Genomic DNA, 27522 nt, shown 5'->3' on the forward strand with positions numbered 1-27522 from the left:
TCACGAACATAGTGGAAAATTTAAGGACATATTTTTCTGAAATCCATACATAAGGAACACCAAAGAGAAAAAAATATAAAGAAATTAAATTAATATAAGCTTCATCACATATATGATAAAATTTTACCAAAAAGCAGAGAATTTATATTTGTTTCATACACAAGTATCATATATTAATCCTCAAAGAAATTTCCAATTAATTGCAAAAAAATCAATTTTGCTAAGACTATTTGTAGCAATGAAATAAAATTATAAATTTAATAATGAAAGAATAAGCTTCAGACTAACAACTTCAAAACTTTTTAAAAAGCTTTCTAAGTTAGTTTTGAATTATGTAATGATAGATGTAGTTACAGACTGGTGGAATTTATATTTAAATTAACTCAGGGCAATGCCACGTGTGTTCTTTGAGTACATATGCATGTTCTCAATGAGTAGACAAAAATCTGAAAGTGTGCCATTGTTCCTCCCATGAAGCACAACTCAAAACCTTGGACATTATATATAAAACAAACATAATAAGACTCAAAAAAGTTGAGTGAGCAAGGCAAACTGGCCAGGGATCCAGGACCCAAAGAATGACACAGTGGTGTGTTCCTCGAGTTTTCTTTTTGCCCCTGAGATGCCAGACTTGGAGTTGAAGAGTCAACAACTCAGAAAGCCCGATGAGCACAGACAAAAAGCACTCTAACAAAAGCCAGCTCTCTCTAGCCAAAGGATGAGAAAGGGGCAGCCTAGGAAGACAGAACATTTTAGACAATAATCAGTTTACTCTAACCAAGCATCACCAAAAAAAACTGTGGCCCCAACCACTTTTATGCCAGGTAAGTCCTAGATTTCCACCACTGTGAGGCTGTGACCCCTGCCAGAGCAGTATCAGTGAAGACCACATGGAAGCTGGAACTCCCATCCAGTAGCAATGAGAAGCCACCACCCCCCACCTCAGGTATCAACAGAGGCTGAATGAGGAACCTGAGTTTCTTATTCTACCTAGCTATAAAGAAGGGCTGCTCCTACTTTCTCTGCCAGAGCAGTGTCAGAAAGACCCAGCTAAAATAGAAGGTTTAAATAAGATACAGAGCCTCACAACATAATATGAAAATGTCTAGGTTTCTTAAGAGAATTACTAGTCATACCAAGAACCAGGGGAATCTCAAATAAAATAAAAACAAACATTCAATAGATGCTGACATTGAGATGACAGAGATGTTAGAATTATCTGACAAAAAGTTTAAAGCAGCCATAATAAAAATGACTCAACAAGCAATTACAGATATGCTTGAAACAAATGGAAAAACAAAATGTTTCAGCAAAGGGATAGAAAATATAATGAAGAACTAAAATAAAATTTTGGAACTGAAAAATACAATTACTGAAATAAGTGGGTGAGCTCAATAGAATGAAAAGGACAGAGGAAAGAATCAGTGAACTAGAAGATAAAATAGATATTACCCAACCCGAACGACAAAGAGAAAATAGGAGGAACAAAAAAATAACAGAGCCTCAGGGAATTGAGAGACTATAGCAAGGGCTCTAGCATTCGTGCCATTTAAGTCCCAGAAGGAAAAGAAAATGATAGTGACCTGAAAATGTACTCAGAGAAATAAGGGCTGAAAACCTCCCAAATTTGGCAAGAGATATAAACTTGCGGTAAAAGAAACTAAATATAAAACCAGAAACTCATACCAAGATACATGATAATTAAATTTCTGAAACATAAAGGCAAAGAAAAAAATCTTAAAAGTTGCTAAAGAGAAATGACATGTTCACATGACAATGGATTTTTCATTAGAATCATGAAGGTTACCAGTAAGTGGCACAGTATTTTTCAAATGTTAAAAGAAAAAACTGCCAACTCAGATTTCCCCAGTGAAAATACCATTCTCATTCTCATTCACAGATGAAGGAAAACTGAGAGAATTTATTAGTGGCAGATCTAATCTAAAAAAAAAAAAAAATTGACTAAAGGAATTTCTCTGAACAGAAAATTGGCAATTAAGAAAAGAAAAAAAAAAACCTTGGAACATCAGGAAGGAAGCAAAAATATAAGTAAATATAACAGACCTACTTCTCTTGAGTTTTCTGAATGATGTTTGATGGTTGAAGTAAAATTATAGCACAATCTGATTTGGTTCTAAATGTATGAAGAAGAAATATTTAAGACAATTGTGTTAAATGTGAGAGAGGGTAAAGGACATAAACAAGGTAAAATTTTACACTTCACTCAAACTGGCAAAACGACGACAGCAGAAGACTGTATTAACTTATGTGGATATAATATAATACCTTGAGCAACTACTAAAAAAAACTGTACAAAGATATAGACTCAAAAACGCTAAAAATAAATCAAAATAGAGTTCTAAAAATGTCAAGAAAGGCAGAAAAAACTGAAAATTTTAAACAGAAAACAAAAATTAAATGGAAGATGTAAGCCCTGACATTAAATGTAAATATTGGGAATATACCAATCAAAAGACAGAGACTGAAAGATTGGATTTTAAAATATGACCCAATTATCTGCTGTTTGAAAGAAACTCACTTCAAATATAATGATATAGGCAGTACAAAAGTAAAAGAATGAAAAAAGATATATCGTACAAGCATTAATCAAAAGAAAGCAGGAATGACTATATAATATCAACCAAAGTACACTTCAGAGCAAAGAAAATTACCAAAGAGAGGATATATAATGATATTATATAATGATGGTGTTAATCCACCAAGAAAACATAGCAACCCTAAACAATAGACCTACAAAATAGGTGAAGTAAAATCTAATAAAATTGAAAAAAGAAATAGACAAATGTAATTATAGTTGGAGATTTCAACACTTCTCCTTTAACAATTCCTAGAACTATTGACAGAATATTAGCAATGATATAGAAGAACTCAACACTATCAATCAACAAGATCATATAAGCATTTATAGAACACAACAGTACAATATATATTTTTTCAAGTTCCACAGAACAAATACCAAATACATCATATCCTGAACCATAAAACAGATCTCAAAAAATTTAAAAGAATTGAAATCATACAGTATTTTCTTGACCACAATGGAATAAAGCTAGAAATAAATAACAGAAAGTTGAAAGGAAATCTCTAAACACTTGGAAACACAACACAGTTCTAAATAATTAATGGATCAAGGAGGAAGTCTCAAGAGAAGTTAAAAAAAATACATTGATATAAATGAAAATAAAAATATTACCAATCGAAATTTGTAGGACACAGCTACAGCAGTTATGAAAGAGAAATATATAGTACCTAGTGCATACAATAGGAAAAAGCTCTAGACTTCCCCCTTATATTAGTTTACTAGAGCTGCCATAACAAATATCACAGACTTAAACAGCAGATATTTATTTTCTCACAGTTTTACAGCCTAAAAGTCCAAAATCAAGGTGGAAGCAAGTTTGGTTTCTTGGAGCCTCTCTCCTTGGCAGCCTTCTCACTGTGTCCCTCTGTCTGTGTGTGTCTGTGTCCTACTCTCTTCTTATGTGGACACCAATCATATTGGATTAGGGCCCCATCCATGAAACCTCATTTTACCTTGATTACCTCTTTAAAGGCCCTATCTCTAAATACAGTCCATTCTCATGTACTCAGATTTAGGACTTCAGCATATGAATTTGGGGGAAACATGATTCAGCCCATAACACTCCTTAAGAACCTAGGAAAAGAAAAGCAAAATATTTGCAAAGCAAGCAGAATGAAGGAAATAATAAAGATAAGAACAGAAGTCAATAAAATTGAAAACATAAAAACAAGAGAAAATCAATGAAACAGAGTTGGTCCTTTAAAAAGATAAATAAAGTTGACAAACTTCTAGTAAGACTAACAAAGAAAAAAAATAAAATTCACAAATTACCAATATTAGGAATAAAATAGGGGATATCAATACAGACCCTGCAGACATCAAAAGGATAGTAAGGGAATACTGCCAACAACTCTATACACATAAGTTTGACAACTTATACAAAAACACAAACTATCAAGTATTTAATTAACACCAATTCCACACAACATTTTCCAGAAAATAAAAGAGGAGGGAACAATTCTCAATTCATTTTATAAAGCTAGTATTACCCTAATGCCAAAACCAGACAAAGACAGTACTAAAAAAAAAAAGAAAACTATAGACCAATATCCTTCATGAACATAGATGCAAAATCTTTAACAAACTAATGTCAAAGAGAACTAAGCGATATAGAAAAAACCAAGTAGGGTTTATTTCAGGAATGTAAGGCTGACTCAACATTTGAAATCAACCAGTGTAATCTACCATATTGACAGATGACAGAAGAAAAATCGCATGATTATATCAAACAATAAAAAATCCATTTGATAAAATTCAACACTTATTTTCGGAAAAAAACTTTCAGAAAAATACTAATAGAACTTTCTCAACTTAATACAGAACTTCTATTTAAAAGCCTATAACTAACATTATACTTAATAGTGAAAGATTGAATGCTTTCCCTCTAAGATCAGGACAAGGATGTTCACTCTCACCACTCTTACTCAACATAGTGACGAAAGTTATAGCCAGTGCAATGAGGCAAAACAGAGAGAGAAAGAGAGAGAGAAGAGAGAAGAGAGAAGAGAGAAGAAAAGAAACAATAGACATACAAATTAGAAGGAAAAAAATAAAACTGCTGTTCTTATTAGCATGTCATACAAATGTCTATGGAGAAAAGCCTAAGAAATCAACAAAAAACCTCTTAGCACTAATAAGTGAGTCCAGCAGTTTGAAGGATACAAGATAAACATACAAAAATTTTATTTCTATATACTGGAAACAAATGTAGTTGTTAACCTAAAAATAAAAGACTTTTCAAAATGAGAGACAAAAAGCATTTATTTGAAACCAAAGAATAGCTATTTGGAAGACACTGATTCAGGCAGGAGCCCAAACAATGTTCCAATTAGGAGATGGGTATTTATGAGAAAGGAAGGGGAACAATTATATCAGTAAGGAAGGCATTTCTATTGGTGCAGATAACATAGCATAGTAAAGATAATTCTAAACACTTTTTAAAAAATTTTTCAGTCTGGTAGCCATCAGTACAGTAGTCATAATATCTGCTTTTCTTATTATCTTTGCAAGTAGTTCTTTGGGGTACTAGGTTGTTTTAATCCCAGTCCAAAAGTTATTTTTCCCTGTTTTAATATTCTAAAGATTTGAGGCATAATATGTGCAAGGAAGTTCCTCTGGCATGACAGTTCCAGGTCCATTTTAAAGTAGTTACATTATTTGTTTGTTTGTTTTGATATTGGACACCAAAAATTTTTAAATGATACCATTTACAATCACTCAAAAAATGAAGTACTTATGTGTAAATCTAACAAAACTTGTTATGCTGAAAACTATATAGTACTGATGAAAAAAATCAAAAGAGATCTAAATAATTGGAGAGATATACCATGTTCATGTAATAGAAGCCTCAAAATACTAAGATGTTAATTTCCCCCAAATTTGTATATTCATCTAACATAATTCCTATAAAAATCTCAGCATGATTTTTATAGATATATATAAGATTATTCTAAAATTTATATAGAAAGGCAAAAGAACTACACTAGTTAAAACAATTTCAAAAAAGAATGAAGTGGAAGAAATCAGTCTACCCAATTTCAAGATTTGTTATATTGCCATAATAGTCAGCACTGTGGAACAGAACAGAGAACCCAGAAATAGACCTACAAAAATATGCCCAATTGATTTTTGACAGTGGTACAAAAGCAATTCGGTGAAGGAAAGATGGCCTTTTCAACAAATGGTACTGTAGCAATTGCATACCCATAGTCATAAAACTGAGCCTTGATCTAAGTTTTATATCTTAGACAAAAATTAATTTACAGTGGATCACAGAGTTAAATGTAAAACTTAAAAATTTGAAAAAAAGGATTAGGAAAAAACTTTGAGATCTAGGGGTAGGCAAAAAGTTCATAGACTTGCTATCAAACACATGATCCTTAAAAGGAAAAATTAGTAAGTTGAGCTTTATCAAAATTTAAAACTTGTTTTGTGAAAGACCCTCTTATGGGAATAAAAAGCAAGCTACAGAGTGGGAGAAAATATTTGTAAACTACATATCCAACAAATGACTGATATCTAGAATACATCATTTTGTGTCATTTTGTAGGACATTTTCGTACTTAAAGAACTAGCAAAACTCAACAAGTGAAAAAAAATTCAATTAGAAAATGGGCAAAAGACATGAACAGACATTTCAGCAAAGATGATATTTAGTGACAAATAAGCATTTGAAAAGATATTCAACATCTTAAGCTATTAGGGAAATACAAATTAAAACCACAATGACATATCATTATCGAAAGTCTAAAATAAAAAATATTGGCAAACAAACTCTGATGAGGATTTAGAGAAATTAGATTACTCACATATAGCTGGTGGAGATGTAAAATAGTACAGCCATTATGAAAAAGTTTGACAGTTTCTTCAAAGAAATAAAAAACTAACCATACAACTCAACAACTGCACTCCTGAGTAATTTATCCTGGAAAAATAAAGACCTGTGTTAACGCAAAAACCTGTACACAAAAATTTATAGCACCTTTATTTGTAACAGCCAATATCTGAAAAGAATGCCAATGTCTTTCAATGGGTGAATAGTTAAGCAAACTTCTGGGTATCTATATAATGGAATACCACTCAATAATAAAAAAGAATAAATTATTGATACAGACGACAACCTGAATGGTTATACAGAGAATTATGCCAAGCGATAAAAACCAATCCCCAAAAATTACATACTATGGTTTCATTTATATAACATTCTTGAAGCGACAAAACTATAGACATGGAGAACAGGTTGGTGGCTGCTAAGGCTTAAGGAGAAATGCAGGTGGGAGGGAAGTGGGTGTAACTATAAAAGACAATATGAGGTATCCTTGTGATGGGAATATTTTATTCCTGACTGCCTCAATATCGACATCCTGGTTGTGACATTGAACTAGATTTTTGCAAGATGTAACCGCTGAGGGAAATTGGGTAAAAGGTATATGTGATCTCTCTATTATTTCTTACAACTGCATGCAGATCTACAATTATCTCAAAATAAAAATTTTAATTAAAAAATGATGGAATCAGAAGGAGACTTGAGCCCTAGCTACACTGTTTAATTGCTCAAGATTATATATATTTTATGCTCTTATGGGGGGTGGGTAGGAAAAGATGATAGATTTGACTAGATATAAATGTAAAACATCTGCACAGCTAAAGACACTATATACATTAAAAGACAAATGACAAAATAGGAGAAATATTTACCTTGTACAAAATAGAAAAGAACTTTAATACAAATTTAGAGAGCATTCTATTTAGTAAAACAAAAGTAATCTAATAGAAAAATGAATAAAGATTATAAAGATAACTCACAAAATAACTAGAAATGGCTAATATATGAAAATATGTTCAGCATACTAGTGATGAGGTAAACGCAAATTCAAATACCTGTAAGATATTATTTTGTACCTAGCACATAGTAAAAACGATTTTTTCCTCAAACTTTTTATTTGAAACAACTTCAAACTAGCACAAAGGACTCCCTTATACTATTTCACCAATGGTTCACATCTCACCACATTTGTTTCCATCTCTTTTTCTCTCCCCCTCCCTCCCTCCCTCTCTGTCTGTCTCATATACATGCATACATGTATGTATATGTATGAATGTATATGTAATTTCTTTTCTGACTCATTTGACAATAAGTTGTATGCATCCATGCCTCCTTACCCCTAAATATTTAAACCTTTATCTTCTACAAATGAGGATTCTTTCCTACTTGACCATGGTACATTTATCAAACTCAGGAAATTTAACACTGATACAATCGTTATCTATTAGTCATACTTTAATATATTACATGAAGTCACACTTTAATTTTGCCTCTGTACTGAGAGTGTTCTTAATAACAATTTTTTCCAGTCCAGTATCATCCATTACATCTGATAGTCATGACCCAGTGGTCTCCTATAATCTGAAATAGCCTCTATCTTTCTTTGTCTGCTTAACATTGACATTTTTGAAGGGAACTATCTGGTTATATTGTGAAATGTGCCTCAATTTGGGTTCACATGACATTTCTTTGGGATTAGGTTCAGATCATGCATTTTTGGCAGGAATATCACAGATACAGAAGTTTGTTCTGTAACTTTGGTTATTTGGTTAAGCTTTTTCAATTGTAAATTTGTAAATTTTTCCTTTTGTAATAAACCAGCACTTTTGTGGGAAGATACTTTGAAACTATGATTCCACTGTTCCTGTTCAGACTTTCACCCATAAATTTAGCATATGTTGATGACTCTTTTCTGAATTAATTATTAGTATAATTGTTGCCTAATTAATGATTTTTAAAAAATTCCATCTACATTTATTAGCCAACATTCTACTACAAGGACAAGCTTTTCCTTTTCCTTTTATTTATTTACTATCATTATAGACTCATGAAGTTTTTATATCAATGGTTATAATTAATTACTGTAATTATTTACTTTGGTGCTCAAATGTCCCAATTTGGTCAATGAGAGCCCCTTCAAGTTGGCTCCTGCATCCTTTTGCCACGTCCCTATCATTCTTCGAGTACTTTATTACTTGCAGTCACAGCAAACTGTCCTAAGCTTATTTTTTTGTTCCTTGCCCCAGCCCTGTAAGGTAGGAGGAAGGGCAATGGAGAGGAAACTGGAAGTACCAGCAACATTTGTCTCTTTTATTGAGAAAACGAGCCTTCCCAGAATCCCCCAGCTGACTGCCAATTACATCTCATTTACCAGAACTGCGTCATTTGACCCACACTTATTTCAAGACAGGCTGAGAATATACTATGGTTAGCTTTTTAGCCTCAATAGTGCAGATTACAAGGGAAAAGAGGTTGGGAATGATTTCGCAGAGGCTGCTACAATTTTCTCTATCCCATTAAAGAAAAATCTGTGTTACAACGGTTTAGTGAGTTGGGAGAGGGTTGTGGAGTTTACCAAATGTTTTCTCAGCAGTGGGACCTTTGCAGTGTTTCTATCCCTCTCCTGCTCTTGGGGTCCATCTACACAGAGGCCCACTTATTGTAAAACAGGAAGGGAACATTTAGCTATGGGGCCAGCTGGGAGCTCACATTCTCTTGGGGACTTAGCAAGACTAAAAGCTGTACAGACCAAGATCCAGGGCTTCCAAGGCCCCCAGATCCAACTTCCAAATTCAGCTATCCTTCATCCAGCAATAGCCATTGTTGCCAGCTCTGTGCCTATGAAGGGAGCTAGATGTGATCAGGTTGCTAGACCCAGCCCTTGGCAGCAAGGGCTCCTCTATTCATTTCCTCTTGGACTGTTAATTTGTTTTCCATCTTCTGAGCTCTTGTGAGCATTGGCGAGGCCAGCTGGGTTTTGGGCGGCTCCCATGTGTGACATCCACAGCCTCCTTTCATGTCTGCTGGGCAGGCCAGGCTGATGGTATCTAGTTCCTGAGACCCCGCAGTGAACTCAGACCCCAGATACAGTCTCTTGATAACAACTTCACCTTTTTTATGTCATATAACAAATACCAACTCCTGGCTAAAACCCAGACTTCTGACTAAATATCACCTCCTGGCTGAAAACTCTTTGCCTGTTCCCAAAAATGAGTCTGATCTGAGACAGACAGTGGAGGAGGAGGGGCAGGCTAGGGGCCAGGACTCCCTTTATGCCTTCTCTGGGCCCCAGTTCCTCATCAGTCAAGCGAAGGGAATAGATCACATGCTTTCTGGGTTGCTCTGCCACTGTACATAATCAGTGGTGGATTTCTCTGCCTCACCCATCACAATGCCCGAGTGCTGCACCAGAGCCAGGTGCTGGCTCTGTGGTCAGCCACAGGCCACCTTTGGCAGGGGGGCCGTGGCCATAGTCCCAGACTTTGGAGGAAAGGCAGTTCATTATTTCTGAGTTTGTGGGAAGTGCACTTTGAACACATTTCCATCAGTGAAGGAAATAATATGTCTCCCAAGAGGCCAGAAAAAAGAGAATTCAGTTGGCTGAGACATCCAGCCCTCAGGTTCTGTTCTTACCACCAGTGTTTTTGGTCATTGAGAGGCAGCAAGTCCTTCTGGGCCCAGATAAAAAGGAAGAGAAATAGATGCTGCATCAAACAAGGGTTTTTTTCCTCAATTCAGTAGTAAGTTTACATTTTTATACTGTTTTGGGGCCCCACACAGAGCAACATTTTGATTATTCAAGGAATTCTTCTGTCCTGTGAATGCCATCTTCGTCCCTCTCTTGTTGAAAGGACTCTTCTATGCAAAGTCACTGCCCTGCCGTAGGGCTCCCTCCTGCTCCCCTCACAGCCTGTGAGGCTGTGCTCTCATTCATTCCATTTTCCAGATAAAGAAACCAAGCCTTGGAAAGGCCATGCCTTGCCTGAAACTGCTGCTGGAGCCCAAACCTGAACCTGGTCTTATAGCCCAGGATGCTCTGCCACCCAGCTGCAACCTCAGCAGCGACAGACAACTGTTCTCCTAGAGTCTCTGTCCTTCCCTCAGGTCAGTCAGGGGTGTCTTGAGTTGGTCTTTCCTCCCCACTATAAAGATTATCAGCCCCATTTTTTTCCAGCTTCTCACAAACCACATGAAACTAGGCTGTAGATGCAATGTAAGATTAAAAGCTGAACCTCATTCAGGTCAGGAAATTCCGAGTGCAGTCTCCCAGCTCGGCTCCAGCTTTCTCAGTCACTTGTTTACCAGCGTGGCAAGATGTCAGAGGACCAGCACGTGCTGCAGGGGCACCTGCATCCTCCAGAACTTCCTGAGGACCAGACACTGATTTCCCAACCAGCTCCCAGGGCCATTTCCTTCTGCCTCACTCTGACCAGTTCCAGATGCTCTCCTTGCTCCTGCACCCTGGTGTTCCCCAGTCTAGACAGACAGTCCTGTTGGATCCAGATATATTGTCACTTCCCCCATCTAAGACACCCTTTGCCTTTCAGCTGCTGTCCTATTTCTTTGCTCCTGTGTCTGGTTTGTCCCTCTCACACTCTCTCAAGCCTTCTGCAAAGGCTTGAGCACTCTCACTGCCACTGATTCTTAAGTTGCTAAACCTCCTTCAGTGCATGGCCTCACCTGATGGACCTGTCAGTGGCGACTCAGCATCTCAGTCCCTGCTGCTCACACTGTCCTCATCTGCACCTAGACTCCCAGTCTCAGTCCCTCTGCCCCTCAGCCCTTTCCTCTCCTCTCTCCACACTCATTCTTGCCTCAGGGCTCTAAAGACTCTACACACTGTCTTGCCCAACCTTCGGTCTCCAGGTGAGACAGCCATCTAAGGCTTAACCTGTGAACCTTGACTTTCAAACCTCCCCAAACATGCTTGCCACCTCCTTACCTTTGATGCAAGAACAGCTAGCTCTCTTCCCTCAGGCCCAATGTCAAATCCTGTGGTCACCTTTAAAGTAAACCCAGAACCTTAGTCTCTGCTTATCATCTCTCTGCTAGCCCCCCACCTTCTCAAACACTCTTACTGGCCACTAGGCCCTGTTAAAATGCACAACTGCTCAAAATCTTAAAGGCCCTCTTTCCCCAAGTTCAGAGTTGAAGCTTAAATGCTAGAGTAACACCCCACCCCACCCCTCTCTGCCATCCCCGCTGCCTCTTGCCCCTTTGCTCCATTCTAGCCATGCTTGTCTCTGGAGCTCCCACAGGCTCATGTCTCCAAATCCAGCTCTGCCCCTGGCATCCTATGGCTCTTCCTTCAAGTCTTTTCTCAAATAACTCCTTCCCTGCCACCCTATTTTAAACTACGTCCCTACCCTGGCACTCTCCATTCCTTTCTGTGTCAGTTAATTATTGCTGAGTAGTAAAGTAACCCAAAACTTAGTGGAAACGAAATTTGTACATTTGTTATCTCAAAGTTTGTGTGTGTTGGAATACAGGTTTGAGTTGGCTATTCTTCTGACCCAGGGCCTGTCACAGGTTTCAGTCAAGGTATCAGCTGGCCTGTGGTCATCTCAGGGCTGGATCTGCTTCAGGCTCCCTAGTAAGTCTGTGGGCAGGAATCAGCTCCTTGAGGGCTATTGCCAAAGGCCCTGGCACATGGGCCCATCATAGTGCTGCTCAAAACATCACGATGCATAAGGGAGTGAGAGGTCAAGAGTGCCAATAAGACAGGTTCCCAGCTGTATGTAACCTAATCTTGGAAGTGATTTCTGCCTTTTCTATTCATTAGAAACAAGTCATAGCTCTGGTACACACTCAAAAGAAAAAAAATTGCACATAAGAGTGTGAACTCCTGAAGCCACTTCTGAAACTGGCTATCACACTATTCTTGCTGAGGTTCCCATGGCATTTCTCCCCATCTAATATACTGTTTACTTATGTATTCTGTCCATTGTCTGTTACCCCAAGTAGAATGCAAGCTCTTTGCAGGCCAAGTTTTTTTGTTCTATTGCAGACTGTATCCTCACCACCTACAAGAGCATTGTTACAGCACTTGGCAGGTGATGAATAAGTGCTTTTGGGTTAATGCAGGTGAACTTCAGGAAGTTCTTTACAATGCAAGATGAATGACAGCCATTCACCCACAGTGACTGTGCTTTTACTTCCTTGTATTTCAAAATAATCTAGCTACAGGCACTGTGGGTTGATTTCCGTAAGAACGGCTGAGATGTAAGACCCCAATGCTGGTGTTATCTTGGTTGCCACGGCCACAGTGCCCAATAAATCAGTCCCACAGCCTCTGCAGACTTGGCATCACCCTGTGATGTGACACTTGGTCCCAGACGCTAATCTCACAGTCTTGAGGGCTCAAAAGGGAGTATTAAGTGCGTTCTTTTAAATATGTGTTTTCAAATATTTTAAAAATCATAATTTGTTTAAATTATTCTTGGGGGATAGTTTGGTACTATTTACCAAAGTTTTAAGTATATATACTCCTTGACCCTGCAAGTCCAGAGCCTGGAATTATTGATTTTTCACCATTTCAAAGATTGGTATGCAAAGATGTATAGTGCAACTTTGTTTATAGTACCAAAAGAATACAAAGACTAAAAGTCTTTCAATGGGAGAACAGTTAATTAAACTTCAGCATATCTACATGGTAGAATACTACACAGCTATTGGGAAGACCAAAGGAAGCTATATGTACTGATGTGGGTACATTAACATCTCATTTATTCATTTAATTAACAAATATTTGTTGAGCATCTACCTTGTTCCAGGCATTGTTCTAGGCACTATAGGACACAGAAAAGGAAACTCCCCACCCTCAGGAGCTTGCATTATAGTATAAAACCACACACACACACACACACACACACACACACACACACACGCAAATAAGTACGCAAACAAATACAATAATGCAAATATAATGAAGTTCTAAAGAGAAAGAAGCAGGGCAGAGGTAGAATGGAGGCACTGCTTTACATAATATGGCCAGAAGTCTGCTAAGGAGCAACATTTGAGCAGACATCTGGGCAAAGTGAGGAAGGGGCCACAGGCATCTGGGGCTAACACCTCCCAGAATGAGGGGACAGATAGTACAAAGATCCTGAATGCAAACAGGATTCCTGTATTCAAGTAAGAGTACAGCAGGCCACAGGGGACTAAGAAGAATGAGAAGAAGGAGGGAGGCTAGGGAGGTCAGGTGAGTCAGGGTGGAGAGAACCTGCACAGGCACCCAACCATCAAAGCAGGATCGTGACCACTCACCTTGCAGGCTCCACCTCATAGTCAGACATACCAGTACATGCTGGTCAGATGTCAGCCCCAGCAGGGTCGCGGCCTCAGCCTCCTCCTCCATGGGATGGGGACTTGTTATTTTCCAGCATCACTCTGGGACTGTGGGGGAACAGATTAGTAGGGGGTGAGGGAAAAGGCAAGAGCCCCAAAGGAGGCCACTGCAAACTGCCTGGAGAGGGTGGCAGATTAGACCAAGGTAGACTTGACCAAGGAAGGTGGGTGAAATTCTGAATATACTGAAGACAGAATCAGCAGAATATGCTATTAGGTCATATTTGGGATATGAAAGAAAGGAGTCATGGGTGAATCTTTAGTTTTTGTCCTGAGAAATTAAGATAGGAAAAACAGAGAGAAGCAAGAGTTTGGGGGTGAGAAGAGTAGAAATCAAGTTTGTTTTGGATATATTAAATCTGAGACACCTGCTGAGTATCCGTGTGAAGAAGCCATGGAGGACAGGCAGCCCCATAAGTGGGCTTCAGCGGGAGGAGAGGAAGTGGGGAAGTGGAGAAGTTGAGTTATTGAGAGGGGCTGGCAGGGTTTAAAGCCCTGGGCCTGGATGAGGTTGATGAGGAGTGAGGGTGGTGTCAGCTGAGGGCCCAGGAGGGGGATCCTTTGGAGACATACCCAAGTTTCGAGTGGAGACAAAGAAGGCATATAGATGAGGAAGAGGAGAGATGAGGAGGGTCTGGGAAGCCAAGTGAGGAAAGGCCCAAGGGGCAGGTGGGGGTGGGTCTAGAACTGACAGCACAATAGGTAAGGAAGGAGGCCCCAGGTGGACCTGTGAATATTGTTCCACACCAGGCAGTGGAAGAGAACGGTGTGGGCCTGTGTCTTTGTGTGGTGAACAGCTATCCCTGGACCCTTTTCCCTCCTGTTCAGGCCCAGGGGAGCCCGGCTCAGAGTTCTGTCACTTGTACAAGTATCGCAAGTATACAAGTATAAGCTTAATGAGTATACAGACCCCACCCCACCCCAACCAAATATCGTAGCTGGGAGGGGCTGAGCACCAGGGTCCTCTCTGGGGCAGGTGGACTCTGGGAGCCCCTATGGGGGAGGAGGCTGCCCAAGCACAGTTCACATGTCCCTGGCAACATCTCATGCTGGCTGTGCTGTTACTAATGGAATCACAACTTGACAGATTTGTAAAACAAGAACATTTTATAAAGATTTATAAAACTCCCCAGGCATGACAAATTCTCCCTTTATGTGGGTCATTTCCTGAAGGAGACACCATTGATGGCTCATTTCACAGATTAGAGAGTCCTTGCATCCCAGACAACTGGAGCTGAGGAGTCTTGACAGATAGACACACTGGTCTCTGTGCTGATGGGCCCACAGAGCCAGAGGGAACATAGACGTGCCTTGTGGAGTACTGACCCATCAGACTCAGTTGAGCAGTAGTAGGGAGGCATTTTGTACTATGTCCCCTAACTCTTGGTGGTGAATCATAGCTGAGACCTGCCCCATGACCCAGACCCCCTGGTGTGATCTCCAGCCCATGCTGTGGCAGACGGCATTTTCAAAAAATGACCACAGCAATATTCCTGCCCTACATGCTTTTCCAGAATCTTGCCACTGCACTGCACCCCCCCTCCCCCCCATTAAAAGATGGATTCGATTATTTTACCTTTCCTTGAAATTGGGCAGGCCTTCATGACCACCATGAGGAATAGAACAAGATCAAGGAGGCAGGGTAACTTCTGAGGCTAGGTCATAGGTGACGTGACTTTGACTGTCATGTAAGGAAGCCCAGATCCTACAAAGCAGCATATCTGTGTCCTGGCTGGCAGCTCCAGGGAAGATTGCAGGTCTGGGTTGACAGCCACATAAGGAAGCACTCGGATGATTCCAGCCCTTCCCACAAGCCTCCCTAAGCTAAGTGGAGTGACGCAGAGACAAGCTTCCTAAAGTACAGACTCATGAGCAAAGGAAATGGTAGGGTTGCTTTAAGATATTCAGTTTGGGGATAGTTTGTTATTCAGCAATAGACAAGAACAGCACCCTAGGTGATCCCTTGGCCTTTCTGCATGTTCTCTGTCCTAGGGATGCAGCACCCACTCTATAGATGACTGACTGAGAACCCTAGGTGGGCACAAGCCTGAATCTGCTATGTGTAGGAAGGGGAAAGTCTCATGCACAAAAGCCCTGTTTTAGATATTCTGTATAAATGGGAAATGTTTTCATGGTAGCAAAATGCTAGATGTTAGCCTTCAGAATTAAATATTTGGTCCTTTTCCCAAAGGTTGTGAGGTGTCTGAATCCCTCCCGTAAACTTGCAGCAAACTGAATTCTGGCCTGTAGAGAAATTGCTTTTTATAAGCCTCCACTGAAAAGCATCAGTAATGGGGCTGCTGGGAGCACAGAAACTGGCACTGAGCAGGGTGGGTCAATGAAGCATTAAACAACACACTGCAATTCTCTGGAATAAGTTTCAAAAGTGAAGGTGTGTGGTTTTATTTAAAATACATATTGCATGATTACACCTACACCAGCAATGCCAGGAAATTCTTTCTATTAAGATAACACTGGCTGGTTTGTTATGTAAAAGAACAAGCAAGCACTCAGGAGCCCATTCCTCCATCTCTTTGACTAGATGAAGGTATCCTAGCTGGGGCACTAAGGGGTTCCTGATCAAAGTCACTGTCATCGATGGAGACAGAAAACAACACCAAGGCAGAGGGAGGTGTGGGCTCTGGCTCCTTCATTCACTCTGTGCCTCCAGTGGCCTACACATCCAGCAAATCTCCGACTTTCATCCACTGCCTCTAGAATGGCACCAGGCAGCCTTCCCATTAGCTTCTGCTTATAAACTAACATGTAGATCCATGAAAATAATACTAAAAATTTAAAAGCACCAAAAAAATTCTGAAATACCGACCCCCTTCCCCCCAAAAAAGAACAAAACTGCTGCACTCAAAGTTCATTATCATGAACTTCTTCACAGTCTATGTTACCTGTGGCTGCCACAACTAAGTACCACACACTGGGTGGCCTAAACAACAGAAATTTATTTCCTCACAGATCTGAAGACTAGAAGTCCAAAATCAGGAATGGTTCCTCCTGAGGGCCATGAGGGAAGGATATGTTCAAAGTGTCTCCTTGCCTTGTGTCTCTTCACATCATTTTTCCTCTGTGTCCAAATTTCCCCTTTTCATAAGGACACCAGTCATATTTTATTAAAGCCCATCCCAATTACCTCATTTTAACTGGATTACATCTGTAAAGACACTGTCTCCAACGAAGGTCACACTCTGAGGTCCTAGGTGTTGGGCCTCCAGCGTATGGATTTGTGGGGACACGATTCAGCCCATAAAACGAGGCACAGAATAACGTCCGGGTTCATGTTTATCTCCTCAGTGAGATTCAGTATGATCCTATGGTGCCCAGACCAAAGTCATGGGCGATGCTGCAACCAGGTCCTGCAGGCAGAGGGTGGAGGGCACTGACCTGGGAGCCAGGAGGGCTGCTTTTCTCTGCCTTGGCCAGTCTCTCTGGGGCCTCAGTTTCTCTACCTCTATGATGAGGTTTAGTTTGGGTGGCCCCTCAGGGCCTTTCTATCCTCGAGATTGCTCAAGCTTTATAACCCACATAAGGTGTGGGGGCCTACCCTGGGTTGGCCCAGGTGGTGGGCATAGGCAGCAATGTCAGGGTCACACAGGCTGCTCTCTTTGGCTGCTCAGGGCAGGACATGCAAAGATGGCATCAAAAGGCCTCCCCAGAAGAGCCAGGTTCAAAAACTGGAAACCAACACTTCCCTGAGAGTTTTCCCACCACTAACCCCCGCAGGAATTTTCCTTGGGGGCTCCATGGTCAGAGCCCAGCAGAAGCAGAGGACACACCCAAAGGACAGTGACTAGGATTTAATGTAAGAGCTGAGGGCTGGGCAGGACATGGGGAGAGGCTGGCACACTAGGGAACTGGAATACCCTACCACCTGTAGTTGCCAGAACTCCAGAACTGGCAGAGTATGGCTGAGGGAAAGGGACCCCCAAGTGGAGGTGGGAGTTGGCAGGGAGAGGCTAGGGGATAAACACTATCCTCCTCACATTGGTCTGATCTGAGTCCTCCATGTCAAGGAACAGATGACAATGTGTTCCTCTCCCCAGGGACAGGTCCAAGGAGGATGGAGAATGGGGAGCCAGCTGCAGGACAGACACCTCCACAGGAGGCTGGGGCAGGCTGTTTCTGACTTCACCTACCTACCCACCATCTACCCTGCCTGGATACAGCAGTACACAGGAAGCAGAAGTTGGGGGAGGCGGGGCAGAATGATCAAGCACAGCCCTCACCAAGGCAGAGTGAGAGCATCTTAGCGTTCACCTAGCTCAACTAACACAGCAGGAAGGCCAGACCCACAGCTGCAAGAGGCCTACCTGCTTCTGTACACAAGCACTCCACCCACCTACCTAGCTTGAAACTCCCTGCAGAGAAGCACCCATGGACTGGCCAGCAAGGGCTTGGACTCCTTGAAGGAAATAGTGGATCCCTAATTAGGAATAGTGGGAATTCATGCTTGCTTAGGCCAAGCAGTAGTTACAGGGTAAAGATGGGTATGTGTGATTGATTACCATCAGGAGGTTCCCCGCAGAGCCCGGCCCTGGGGCAGGGGAGGCATCTCACTGCTCTGGTCTCAGGCAGCATTTGGCCCATCCTGTCCTGCCCCCTTCTCTTCTAGCCACCTCCTGCAGCCCTGGAAGGGATGGAGGACAGCAGTGAGGTCCAGTGAAACAGTGCCATGGCCTAGGCCTCTAGAAACTTGTCAGTCAATGACCTAGAGCTCACCGGGGAGGTAGAATGGGAAGAGGATAAGTGAGCTCAGAAGGATGCCCTGCTCCCAGAAGCCTCTAGAGCAGCCCATGTGCTCCCCTTCGCTCCCCTCTTCCCAGCCCAGTGGACAGGCAAAGTCCAGTGGCCCTATTTGTCATCCCTGTTGATTATGCCAGCAGAGCCCTGCAGCACAGAATATAAATCACCATCCTGGGGTATTTAACTCAGGGAGGGTTAGATGGAACTGGCATCCCTTAGAAGTCCTACATCTGATGTTTTTAAATTAATCCCTATAGTGGCCAGATTAATTTTATTCAACTGACTATTATCTCTTCTTTATAGACTAGGAAATATTTCTGAGCAGTGGATATCTCATTGAGTATCAGTCATTTAGTGGGGTGCTTCCTCTGGAGGCAAGATTTTTATTAAAAAAAGAAAATTCCTTTGCTCCAAAGCCTCAGTCTTTGGAAATAATATATAGGCCAGCCAGAGTCATCGCTGCCACCGCCACCTGTGCATGCTGTCTGGAGGGGTCTAGGAGCCCCCAACTAAGGGCACAGGGTCCCCTGGGCTCTCCATGGCTTCTCCTCTTCCCTCAGTTTCCTCAGACCCCCATTGGCCATACAAAGGTCCTGAGTCAGCCTTTACCTAGTGACAATGGCTTGGCAGAGACCAGGTCCCTTACAGTTGAGAACATGGTCATCAGGATGATAGCAACAGCTGTCTTGCTCTGCAGCAAGGGAAATGTGTTTGCTGTAGATTCCATGAAGCTTAGTCAGGCCACAGATCTTGGATTGAATTCAATCCGATCACAGAACTGGCCACCCTGTGTGCCTGCACAGCTAGGGCACTGGACCCTCCAGTGGATTCCCAGGGTTTTGAGGCTCACACGACGGGAACAGCTGAAGAAATAAGTGTTAGAAGGAGATGGAGAACTGTCTTCAAATGCAGGTGGGTCCCTGTATAGAAAGGCAGCAGGCAAGCTCTGGGTTGGCTCCCAGCAAAGCCAGGGCTATAGCATAAGTCAGACACAGACTAAGCCTAGAAACAGGGAGAAGATGCAGGGAAGGAGGAAAGGCACACTGGAGATGATGCACACTGGCCAAAGGGTGAAGTGAGAGGGCATCTTCCATCCTGAGATCCTCACCGACCTCTCTCTGGAGCAGTAGATCCTATAGGAACCAACAGCATCAGCGACCCTGGGAACTTGTTCTAAGTGGAGTCTCTCACCCCACCTAAAATCAGAACCTAGGGGGAAGGCCTGAATTGTGTTTGACTGGCCCTTCACTAGAGTGGTATGGGCAAGGGCTCCAGAGAAAGGACACCTGGGCTTATATATTTCAGAGACCTTACATATAAAATGGGACACTGCTACCACCTGGGCAGGTACTGTGACCCTTAATAAGTTAGAGGCTCCAGTCCAGGGCTGCCTTACAAGTAGGTTCTCCATAGTAAACAGTCATCAACTGTTCTCACTTGCACCCACTCTCCCCAGGCCTGCCTCTTTTTCTAGGAGAGATGATCTAGAACTGCAAAAGTTTGCTTCCCAGAGGGACCCCAATCAGACCTTCTTTGAAGGGTCAGACATAAGTAATTAAACCTGAGATCTTAGGATTTGGAGAATGTTGATAAAATACAGGTATAAATGAGTAATGAGTTAACACCTCCCCTACAGTCTGGGTATCAGCCTTGGAAATAAACCAGTGGTCATTTCCTCATGCCCCACATACAGACAAGATCATGAGAACCCACAAAGATGGTTCGTAGCTAATGGGCTGCCTTCACTTTGTGGGCAGCTTCTCCCAAGACACACTGTGAAAAAACAAAAAAGGTTGTTGTGAATGGTACTAAGAAATCACCCAAGTGTCTAGATCCTTCAAAGAAATAAATCACAAAGCAGAAGCAAAGTTTTAGAAGATTGTAGGTGCTTGTCTAAACTGTTCTTATTCCTCCATTATGTGGACTCCTGGTGAGGGTCTTGACAAGTCCCAGGGGCTGAACAGGTGAGGGGGACGCAGTGGGGAAGAAATGAAGGAGCGAACCATTGGGGTAGGGGAAAGGGCACCCAGGTCCAAGCCTCTCAGCATCCACCTCCTTGTCCAGTCACTGCCTGAGGCAGCCCAGGATAAAATGACTAAGACAGCTGACCACATATGATCCTGTTAACATGCAACCTTCTGTTCAGGAAGATGCCAAGATCATCACAAGTGAGGGCTGGTACAAGGCCTGAGTCGAGCCCCTGAAGACCAGGGTTAAGGGTGCAAGATGGAAGGGCAAAGTGGGAAGGCAGAATATCCACAGAAATGGAAAAACCAACGCCAAGTTTCTCGGCTACAGCAGCTAAAGCTGTTGAAAACATGGTTCCAGGTATTCACCACCTAGGTGAGGCCCCTCCCTCCAATCAACATGGAGTCTTGGTGTATTGATTGAGCAGACATGTCTGCTGCCCTCAGAAGGGGTCCTGCTGAAGTCCCTTTTCTCCAGATCCCCATCATACCCAGGGCTCATCACACAGCTGTACTAGCAGGTGACCTGACTGAGCCCTCGGAGCCCATACCACCACAAAGCCCATGAAGGCTTCCTCTCAATTCCACCTGTGTGTTTTCTGTGAGCCAGATCCTGGCTCTCTGAGGTGGCCCCTTTTTCTCCTGCCTGGGCTCTGTGTGCCACCTCCTTACCCACACTCACTATGATGGGAAGACAAGACTCAGGTCAACCCAGTTTGGCCAGGGGACCCCTCACACACGCATAGCCCAGAGCCACAGCACAGACAATGTGGGCTGTAGCTCTTTGGTGCTGGCCTCATTCAAGGATGGGCTTCAGTTTGAAGGGGAATCTCATCCCTTACAATGAAGACCCTGTTCTGGGGAGCAGAAGAAGGCTGATGAGAGCAGAGAAGCACACAGGGCTACTGAGACCAGCCCCACATGTAGCCACTTGGTGTTTGGGCTAAAGCTGCACAGAGGATGGCTGCAGGAGTTCCTGGAGCAGACAGAGCCCAGGATGGGCAGGTGGGGGCCTGCCTCTAAGCTGGAAGAGAGAAGCTTCCAGACATGATTGCATCTGACCTTCTCCTTGTGTCTCCTCAATCTGGCACAGGGCCTGCGATGAGCTCAGCTCCTGCACACTTCTGGGCATCAGCATTGGGATTTTGTAAAGTTTCCATTCCACAGATAATTTTCAGCCTCTGGAGGGACCCACATCCTCCACACAGAGCCCTTCTCATCCCTGAGGACCAACCATCCAGGCTCCTCTCAGGGGAACTAGGGAGGTGAAGGGGGACTGCTCTGAGCAAGGATGACACTTCTAAGCTTCCAAATCAACTTCCTTAAAGATCCCTGTATTCCCTCTCCATCCCTCCTGGCCTGCTACACTGAGTTCTTCAAAACTTTCTGGAACATTCCTCATTTGATCAATCCTTGCTCAGGGCAAATCTCCAGGGAAGCTGGAGAAAGAAAATGCTCCCCAAGGGCCAGAGAGGAAGGAAGTCTGAGCCTTCAAGAGAAAGTCTCTTAACAAAACCCTTCTTGATCCTTATCTGACACTAAAAACCTATTAAAGTCATAAACTTCTCCTGCAAAACACTTCTCTAAAAGGTTTTTATCTAAGGGGCATCTGTGTTTGGTCTCAAACTCAAATGCTCCAAATGTCAGGCCTAAAACAATTTATTTGGGGCATCTTGTTCCTCTACCTAAAAATTCTTTTCCAGCTCAAGCCCCTAGTCATGTTGCTCTTCCACTGATTTTTATAGACAACTTCGATTCCCACTATGGAAGCAGCCCAGAAGTAGAGGCACAGAGGGGCATGTGAGCATGCATATGGGGGGCAGTAGGGCTGAGCTATCTCAGCAGATGGCTTTACACTTCCCCACCTGCTGTCCTAAGCACATAGCCTTGCCTTTGCTCAGGCAGTCCTCTCTCCCTTTCTCACTGCAGGACATTTGACCAGCACTCTGAATTCTCCCTAGGTTCCCGCTCAAAGGGCTCAGAGATAAATCCAACACAGACCAGGAGGCACACTGAGCCTCCTTCAGAGTATCTCCATGGAGAATTTGAACATGGATTGGGAAGAAGTGTGCCTTGGAGCTGAGATTTCTGAGTGATGAGTAGAAGTTGTACAACAGAAAGGACCAGGAGGAAGCAGGAAGAGCTTTCCATGCAGAAGGAACAGCTGGTGGAGGCCAGTGACCAGGGAGTACGTGGGGAGTCTGGGGCCATTGGAAGGTGGGAGGCTCAGGAGCAGAGGGACAAGGGTTGAAGAGAGGAGCCGGGTACTGAGTTACCAGCGTTAGTAAGCAGACCCTTGGGTCTCAGGCTGCTTACACAGAGTCCCCTGATAGCCCTTCATCATACATCTTAATTTGCACTAGCTCATCGGCCCCTTTTCAAAGAGGCCCCTGAGAGCAGAGCCTTGCATCTGCTGAGCTATGTTCACTCTGCCTGCAGGGGCCAGGGATTTCAGGAGGCATGTCAGGTCTAGGGCTGGGCCTAGAAAGGAACAGAAGATTCCCCAGGGCAAGGCGCATGCCCAGGGTGTACTCCAGCAATGCCGGCCTTCTCTTTGGGGGTGTGGATCTTCAAACCACCAGGAAGTCAGGAAACAGAATGAATGCTGCTAGATCATACTGTCCACTGGGGCCACATAGCACCCACATGATCTGGGGCCGAGCAACTCAACAGGCTCTGGCTTCTCTGCTCTTACTTCAGTGGGGGAGGTTTGTGCCAGGAGCCACCCCACCCCCAGGAGCTCCAGCAAGTGGCTGGGGAACTGTTTCTTAGACTTCACTGCCCCAAAAATATACTAGTCACATTTGACTATTTAATTTAATGTTATTATAAATTCAGTAAAATTCAAAATTCAGTTCCTCAGTTGTACTAGCCACATTTCAAGTGTTCAATAGCCACACTTAACTAGTAGCCATCATATTGGACAGCACAGACTGGAATGTTTCCATCATCAAGATTGTTCCATCGAACAGCACTGTTGTAGGGGATAAAGGCCAGGCTGACCGACTAAGCAAGCAGGGAGGGGGCCCCATCTGGCCTAAGGGGTCTACAGCAAGGGCGAGAGCCCTGGGTGGGCCTAGACTCAGGTAGCAACATCACGGAGGTGCTGGAGAGGAAGCAATGAAAGCATCTATGATCTACCTGAGATCAGCTCCCTTGGGCTTCTGAAATAGCTGGGCAAGGTATACAGGGGCTAACTGGGTTGCGGGCAAGTGCCGCATTCAGGGCCCTGTCTGCAAACACGAGGGTCTTGGGAAGTCCCTACTCTCTGCATCTGCCCTTAGGCAGTCTGTTGGTCCCCTCTCCCTTACTCCCACTCCCCACCTCAGCTCACAGTACTCCACCTCAGCACCTGTGAACTGAGATGGATCTGGAAGTTGCACACTGTACCTGGAGCTGCAGCTCATGCCATCCTGGGCAAGGAGCCTTCCAAGCCATTACAGCGCATTAAGTCAATGGACTACCTTTTTGTCAGCATTCCAATATCACAGGAGGTTTTTCAAGCTCCAAAAGACCCCTCAGGCCAGAACATTTGCTCTGCAAATCCTGCAAGCTGTAACCCTCTCAGACCAGAACTGCAGCTTCCAGAGGCACAAGAGTGAGGCTACTGAGATGCTCTCGTGGGGAGATGGAGATGAACTGCAGCTCCGGTCTCTGCTAGGGCAGTGTGGGGAACGCCAAGGCCCACTCTGACCTCTTTTCCGGCCTCCTGATGTCTCCAAAGAAGGCAATGTTGTCTCCACAGCTCCATCCCCTTTGCCCAAAGTCAGCTCCCCAGAGCACCCAGCCCTGATGGGCACCCTGTGTCCCTCACTATCTGGGTCATTTACAGATATACTGCACATATGCCTCATGTGGTGGTGATTATATGAGAAACACCACAAATGGAGGGACTTTGTTTGGTTCTCCATTGCCTAAAACAGCACCTGAAATATAGTCAGTGCCCAGCAAATGTTTGACAAAGAATGAACTCTTCAAGAAGTAGGGCAAATGGGAAATGTGCACATTGGATGAAATATAGACCCACAGAGTTTCTGAGCAAAAAATAAGTCTTAACTTATGCTGGTTGATCATCTCAGGTTTCATGACTGGGGAAGAGAAACAAAATACTGGAAACATTGGGGGGGCCGGGTGGCACCCCTCCCTGTGGGCCCTCATTGAGTCACTCCTTTGCTTTGCCTCAGCATCCTTCCCACAAAGCAGGCTTCCCTAGGGGGTCCTCCAGCTCAGACCACCTGCTACCTTGTCACCAATATTTTTTTTCATTGTGGGCCATAGACCAAATTGAGAAGTATCATCCACTTTACCTAAAGGTTTTGCCATATTAGTCTAAAACTGGAGAAGTCCAAACAGGTTTTGCGATAATAAAGGTGAGCTTAATTTTTCATTCACCTCCCGCTAATAAGTGGTCCTCCTCTGCTTTCAGAAGCAAAATGGAGAAGAAAGGGCTTCCTTGTGACAGGATAATTTATCAGAAAGTTATGAGTGAATACAAGCAGGGCTGTATAGGAAGTGTGCATTGAATGATATGACACACCAGCTCCTAATTGCTGCTGTCTTTCTGATCAATAATACATGTTTTCAAAAAGCCTTCTTTTGCATTTACACAATGGACTGTAACTACTGCAAAGGATCCATTAAGACCTATTTTAAAAAGTGCATTCGTAAAAACTTGTCTAAATCTGCATTACAAGGCAGATTATGAAACCGCCTTGGGAAATGTTTTTTCTAAAAAGCATTCAGGCCATTATTTGCTGGACTTGCCAATCGGAGCTTTCCAATATCTGCACAGCTAGCTTGTGAGCCAAGCCTGGCCTTCTCCTTGCCCAGTGATGCTAGAGGCAGGCATTGTGAGTCTTGAGGCCCCATAGAGCTCCAACTGCCTTGGGCCAGCAGTGCCTTCTGGCTGGGGGCTCAGGTAGACTCAGTGTGAGCAAAGCCCCAAGGAGCTAGGTGGTGCTCCCAAAAGTGTAAATGACCCAGTCAGGTAAGTGTTGCTGCAGCGAAGAGGACTGTCAGGTTCCAGGGCTCTCTCTCCTTCCACTGAGAACACACAGTTCCTGTGGAGAGGGAGGGTAAGGGAGAGGTGTTGGCTCAGGCAGGCCAGTCTCATTTTGGCTGCCATCTCCATACAGGTGTGCATTGTTACCTATGCATTTGGAGAGCCAGCACGAGGGAAGCAGTCACTTGGTTTTAGAGGCCACCTTCTTCCCATGATAACTAGCAATGTCCACTGACTCTGTAGCCTCTTGGCCTCAACTCCTACAGCTGTTAAGAGTCAGTAGTAACAGCTCATACTGGCTGCCTGGGGGTTCACTCGTCAGGCACCTAGCAGGAGGGGACTCTGCTTTCCTACTGAGGCCCAGAGACACTGGGAACATTCCAGGTCACACAGGCAAGAGACATGCCAAGACACAGCTCAGAGCTCACCTGTAGCCTTCACACACACCACTGCCTGGCTTCCCACTTGGATAGTTCCTTGGACTTCAGAGGACCCTGGAAGAAGACTGAAGAAAACATCTACTGTCTGCTGGGCCAGAAACTGTGCAGATTCTGTCAATGCTTCATTTGGTTTGGCCTCAAATGATATTTCCATGTTACAGATGAGGAACCTGAGGCCCAGGGATGTAGTTAGCCTGGTTCTTGGGCTGGGTGAAAGGAATGGAGCTAAGATTCCTCCAAGAGAATGAGGGAGGGGATGAGGGGAAGAAAGAGAAGGGGACAAGAGCAGAGAAGGGGAAGGAGGGCTCATGAAAAGGGTGAGTAGGAGCAAAAAGTTGAGGTCAGGCCTTCTAGGTGGAGATAGGCCTTGTCTGAGCCTAACGGAGTCTCTGACAATATGTAGGACCCACTTCCTTGTGCTCACGAGGCCTGGGCTCAGTCCTCAGGCACCCACCCAGCTCCTTGTAAGGCCTAAGAAGGGTTCTCTCACTGACCAGGCTGAGGCCCTGTCTGTAAACACCAGGTGTGGGCAAGAGGCAGACAGGTAGGGCCTCCACAGAGTCAGAGGAAAAATGTCCCTGGGTCATATCCTGAGAGCCCAAGCCTGGCATGTTGTGAGTGTTATGAGGACAGTATATTTGAAATGGGGGTGGGCAGATAGGGAGCCCCATTGTAGGCCCTCAGAGCTGGTTGGTGGGCACTGGCTCTCCTTGCAGCTACACCTGGAGGTGTGCACACAGACCTGCCTACACCTCAACACTCACTGGGGTAGCAGGGCAACAGTAGGTACTATCATTACCTCTGCTTACAGAGGGGAAACTAAAGTATCAGCAGTTAGCTACAGCACATACAGTCGGCATCGAAGTCTATGCTTTCAGTCTATGCTTCACACTACCTGATGGAGGGATTGAAACCCCTTTCCACACCCACTCTGACCATATCTGGCCTGAGAGGCCCAAGTCAGCAGTTCCCAGAATAATATCTGGCCTTCCAGTGCCTTCAGGACTGGGCCATGCTCCTGGCTTTGTTTCCTCATACCTGTAAAGTCCCCAGGGTGAGGGTTTCATGTCTCTGTACTCAGCCTCCACTCCTAAAGGCAGGCCTTCTACCTGACTTCCCACAGCCACCCGGGTCCATGGTCACAGAGAATCCTGCCCTGCCTCCTACCCCTACCAGCAGCTCCTCCCCACCTAGGCAATCCTGTACCAGATGGCATCCCTGTCTATGCTGGGCTTGACCTTCACCCTCATTCCCTGAGCTGTGTTTTGGGGCCAGACCCAAGGGGCTCCAGATAGGCCTCACCTGCTCAGACACGAGGAATGCTGCAAGGATAACCTGTGAGCTGCCTGCCCATGGAAAACCTTATCCTGTTCAGGGAGCAAAACCTCACAAATACTATTTTAGTCACTTCTCCCAGCCACCCAGAAGGGGGAACACTATTTCAACCCCCATTTTGGAGAAGGCAAAACCAAGGCACAGACAGGTAAAGTGACTTGCACAATATCACATGACTATCAGTGGCAAAATTCAAACTCAGGTCTAACTCACTCCAAAACAGACTCCCATATCAGAAGCTCTTGCAG

General features: G+C 43.7%; 1 long non-coding RNA gene across 1 annotated transcript in view; it reads right to left on the reverse strand.

Annotated features, from left to right (window-relative positions):
* LOC107517637 overlaps nt 1-27522 on the reverse strand; it is a 112687-nt gene that overhangs the window by 82397 nt on the left and 2768 nt on the right. The window contains exon 2 of the long non-coding RNA XR_001598565.1: nt 13695-13823. This is a non-coding gene — a long non-coding RNA (uncharacterized LOC107517637). The remainder of the gene's footprint in view (nt 1-13694; nt 13824-27522) is intronic.

The sequence above is a fragment of the Rousettus aegyptiacus genome, unplaced genomic scaffold (assembly GCF_014176215.1).
Source record: "Rousettus aegyptiacus isolate mRouAeg1 unplaced genomic scaffold, mRouAeg1.p scaffold_m13_p_6, whole genome shotgun sequence".
NCBI lineage: Eukaryota > Metazoa > Chordata > Mammalia > Chiroptera > Pteropodidae > Rousettus > Rousettus aegyptiacus.